Source organism: Muntiacus reevesi, chromosome 1 (genome assembly GCF_963930625.1).
Source record: "Muntiacus reevesi chromosome 1, mMunRee1.1, whole genome shotgun sequence".
Taxonomy (NCBI): domain Eukaryota; kingdom Metazoa; phylum Chordata; class Mammalia; order Artiodactyla; family Cervidae; genus Muntiacus; species Muntiacus reevesi.
This window is the reverse complement of record NC_089249.1, coordinates 70,470,733-70,475,783: the sequence shown is the minus strand read 5'-3', so window position 1 is coordinate 70,475,783 and position 5,051 is coordinate 70,470,733. Positions and strand designations below refer to the sequence as shown.

Sequence of the window (5,051 nt, the reverse complement as noted above, 5' to 3'; positions counted from 1 at the left end):
ACATGGAACAACAGATTGCTTCCAAACAGGAAAAGGAGTACATCAAGGCTGTATATTGTTACCCTGCTTATTTAACTTATATGCGGAGTACATCATGAGAAACACTGGGCTGGAGGAAGCACAAGCTGGAATCAAGATTGCCGGGAGAAATATCAATAATGTCAGATATGCAGATGACACCACCCTTATGGCAGAAAGTGAAGAGGAACTAAAGAGTCTCTTGATGAAAGTGAAAGAGGAGAGTGAGAAAGTTGGCTTAAAGCTCAACATTCAGGAAACTAAGATCATGGCATCTGGTCCCATCATTTGGTGGCAAACAGATGAAACAATAGAAACAGTGACAGACTTAATTTTGGGGGCTCCAGAATCACTGCAGGTGGTGACTGCAGGCAGAAATTCAAAGACACTTACACCTTGGAAGAAAAGTTATGACCAATCTAGACAGCATTTTAAAAAGCAGAGGCAATACTTTGCCAACAAAGATCTGTCTGGTCAATGTTATGGTTTTTCCAGTAGTCATGTATCGATGTGAGACTTGGACTATACACAAAGCTAAGTGTCAAAGAACTGATGCTGTTGAACTGTGGGGTTGGCGAAGACTCTTGAGAGTCCTTTGGACTGCAAGGAGATTCAACCAGTCCATTCTAAAGGAAATCAGTTCTGAATATTCATTGGAAGGACTGATGCTGGAGCTGAGGCTCCAATTCTTTGGCCACCTGATGCAAAAAACTGACTCATTTGAAAAGACCCTGATGCTGGGAAAGATTGAAGGCAGGAGGAGAAGGGGATGACAGAGGATGAGATGGCTGGATGGCATTGCCGACTCGATGGACATGAGTTTGAGTAGGCTCCGGGAGTTGATGATGGACAGGGAGGCCTGCCGTGCTGCAGTCCACGGGGTCGCAAAGAGTCGGACACAACTGAGTGACTGAACTGAACTCTGCCTACCTGTTGTTGGAAAAATGCAATATCCTACTTGACTTATCCTTAGTTTTCTTCTCTGCACAATGGGAACCATACTCACAGTTCTCTCAGAACGTTCTCATGATGATTAGATGAGAGAATACCAGCAAAAGAGCTTAGGAAAACTCTAATGTATGGTATGAAAATAAACTTTATTATGAATGACAGAGGTGGTGTGTGTGTGCATGCGTGCGTGCGTGTGTGTGTGTGTGTGTGTGCAGCCAGAGCACCAGGATTATTTCTGTTCCTGCTTGCTGGGTTTTTGAAGATCCTACAGGTTTGCCAGAACTACTTCTATTGGGTGACTGCGGTGGTGGCTAATTAAGTTTTTGAATGGGCTCAAGAGCATTCTGTATGTGGCCTGAATCCTTGCATTGTCATCTGAAATCACTTTTTGTAGTAGGTTGGAAGGAGACTTGCTGGGTACCTGCCAATTTTCTTCCAGTTCTCTGCATAGGAGATCTGCTCCTATTTGGCCGTGGTAACCTACAACTGATTTGACAGCTAGCAGTAGTGACTACAAAACATTGTTTTGTAGCTCATTGGGTCATGAATTCCTCTCTGGGTGTGCCAAGAAGACCCACATCACATGGTTGTACATCCAGGCAATTTAGACATGCACAAGTTTGAACACAGGGCCTGAGAAGACAACTCCTTGGGGACAGACAATGCAACATAGTCCCAAAACATGCCTTTGAAAGACTGCATGGACCCTCTTGTCTCCATGTACTACCAGTGCCACTGTGGTGTGCATCTGATAATAATAACACATTTTTTTAAAACAAATTAAAAAAAAAATCTATTTGACTGCATTGGGCCTTCGTTGTGGCATGTTGGATCCTTAGTTGTGGCATGTGAACTCAGTTGCAGCAAGTGAGATCTAGTTCCCTGACCAAGGACTGGACCTGGGCCCCCTGCATTGGGAGCTCCATCTTAGCCACTGGACCACCGGGGAAGTCCAAATGACAAACATTGAGAGTTTACAATGTGTCCAAACTTCTAAGTACTTTTAATGAATGATCTCATTGTTTGTTTGTTTGTTTAATTGTGGGGAAATATATATAAAACTTGGAGTAGAAAATGGCAACTTTCCTACTCCAGGCTTCAATATTCTTGCCTGGAAAATTATATGGACTGAGGAGCCTGACGGGCTACAGTCCATGGGGTTGCAAAGAGTCTAACACAGCTGAGCTACTGAGCATGCACACATTCATACATAATGCTCATTATTTTAACCATTTTTAAGTGTACAATTCAGTGGAATTGTACAATTCAGTGGTATCAAGCACATTCTAAATGTTGTGTAGCCATCATCACTGCCCATTTCCAGAAATTTTCATTATCCCAAACAGAAACTCTATTCCCAATAACACCTCATTACCTCTCTCTTTCCAGGCTTCCCTGGTGGCTCAGATGGTAAAGAATCTGCCTGCAATATGGGAGACCTGGGTTTGATACCAGGGTTGGGAAGATCCCCTGGAGGAAGGCATGAAAACCCATTCCTGTATTCTTGCCTGGAGAATCCCCACGGACAGAGAAACCTGGCAATCTCTATTCCACTTTCGCTCTCTATGAAATTGTCTATTCTAGGTATCTCATGGAAGTATAATAGTACAATATCTGTCCTTTTGTGACTGGCTTATTTCACTTAGCATAATTCTTTAAAGTTCACCCATACTATAGTATGTGTCAGAATTTCATTCTTTTTTTTTTTTTTGACAAGAAAGTAGGATTTATTGGTGGGTGTGAGTAAGGAGGGGACAAGACAAGGCTCTCATAAATGCAGGGGGGGCCATTTGACCAGGGGGCCACAATTAGGGACACATTTGACCCCACAGTCATCCAGGATGAGTCACTTTCCTGCCACTATGTTTTCAAATTCACCAGCCTTAAACTTAGTAAATCCCCACTTCTTGGAGACATGGATCTTATGGGGGCCAGGGAACTTGCACTGGGCCCTGTTAGGGCCTCAGTCACAGGCTCCTTGTTTTGCAGCTTGGTACGGATGGACATCATGACTTGGGCAATGTGAACACTGGCCACTGTGCCCAGGGGCTTTCCAAAGGCACTGCACATGCCTATCTGGAGCCTAGACCGGGGACACACGCCAGTCATGAATGTCCACTGGCAAGGGCTGACTCCAGGCCTGCTTAGGGCCCCCACAGAGGCCGCAGGCTGCATACACTGCCACAGAGGCTGCTGTCTGCAGACACTGCACGCCTGACCCCACAGGGAAGAGAGCAGAACTTCACTCCTTTTCAAAGCGGAGTGAGATCCCACTATATGTACGTATTACGTTTCATTGATTTATTCATCTGTTAATGGACATCTGGGTTGTCTCCACCTTTGGGCTCTTGTGAATGATACTCTTTAAAACTTCTTTAATGGAAGATGCCAAACATATGCAAAAGCAGACCAAAAGAATGTGATAAACTCCCATGCACAATAATTATCAAGGGCTTCCCTGGTGGCTTAGCGGTAAAGAATCTGCCTGCCAATGCAGGAAACATGGGTTTGATCAGTCAGGAAGATTCCCTGGAGAAGGAATTGGCAACTGATTCAAGTGTTCTTGCCTGGGAAATCCCACGGACAGCCCACCATGTGGCCTGGTGGGCTACAGTCCATAGGGTCACAAAAGAATTAGACACAACTTAGGGACTAAGCAACTATAATGATCAACTCATGACCAATCTTGTTTCACTTATATCCATACATAATCCTTTATCCCATATTATTTTGAAGACTATCTCAAATATCATAAATGTTATCATTGTTTACATTTTACAAAATGGAAAGGCACAGAGAGGTTAATTATGTTACCAAGGTTACAGAGCTCCCAAGAGATGCAGCCAGGATTTAAATTCAGGCTGTGTGATGACTGAGCCCATGCTTGTGTCTCTGCTACACCTGTGTTTACACAAGCACACACACATGCATCAGGTCAACTCTGGAAATGTTGGAAAAGTGCATTTGGAAAAGCTTGCCTCATCCTACATTTTTCCTACACTTGGATGTTGCCTGGAATCTGGAATAGATAGGCATGAGTTTGAGGTCTAAGGTCTTAGTTACAAGTAGAGTTGGTGATCCCCAACCTCCAGAGTTGCTGTGAGGATTAAGTGAGATAAAGTCAATGAAAGAGCCAGGCACTTCCTAGCATGCGGCAGGAGATCATTACATGTGATTTCACATCCTCTCCTTGGGCGGGGGGCGGGGGGGCGGTGAGGTGGGGGCAGGCCTACCTTCTCTCCATAGAAGCAAATGTCAAGAAAACATGCTCTGTCAGAGTGTGACTCTCAGAAGTCAATGTGTAATCGCTGCTGTGGGATTTGTGTTGCGAAATAAGGGATTTTATCCTTTGGTCTTGTGGTGCAGGCTGTGGGTGAGTGCAGAACAGAGGTGTTGCAATTCCTTCTGGCCCCTGAAATCATGTATGTATGTGTATGCATGTGTGTGCACAAGTGTGTAAGACAGGCTGGTAGGTAAGTTCAGGCTTCATTCTCTGCCCAGAGCATTAATTGCTTTCTTTTCTATAAAGAATTGTGTTCAAAACAAGCAACTACTTTCTCTATCTCCGTTTGCTCTTACTGGCTAAAACCGGAAGCAAAGCCCTGTTTGGGACCCTTGTCATTTTCTGGTCCAAGGACACAAAGCTACAGGCTGGAGGTCTGAGTTCAGACAGGTCTTGGCAAGTACTCCTTATCTCATTCTAAATTTCTGTAGTCAGGCCCCTTGTATTAATCTGGGGGGGCCTGCAGGGCTCAGCGGACAACTGAGCAGGACTCACTGACTTACAACAAACGAGTCTCAGGTGACCTCATGATGTCCCTGCAGAGGAGGCTTGGGAGGCGGGCACTGCAGCCTTCAGTATGTTAAGTGACAGTTAGCAAGAGTCTGATTGGCTCTTTCCTCTTCCTGGAATGCCCCTTTCTGATCTTGCCCATGGAAGTAATATTGGGTTGGCCAAAAAGTTTGTTAAGGTTTTTCTGTAACATCTCATGAAAAAACCCAAAAGAACTTTTTGGCCAACACAATATAATCCTTTAATGCCAAGCTCAAATACCACCTCCTCCACGAAGCTTTTCCTATGT

The 5,051-nt window shown here is 44.5% G+C and overlaps 1 non-coding gene across 1 annotated transcript; it reads right to left on the bottom strand.

The window, feature by feature from the left end:
• Positions 1 to 3,095: 3,095 nt before the first annotated feature.
• LOC136156410 (small nucleolar RNA SNORA70) lies at positions 3,096 to 3,225 on the bottom strand. Its single transcript, XR_010660966.1, has one exon. It is a non-coding gene; the product is annotated as a small nucleolar RNA SNORA70 (small nucleolar RNA).
• Positions 3,226 to 5,051: the final 1,826 nt, after the last annotated feature.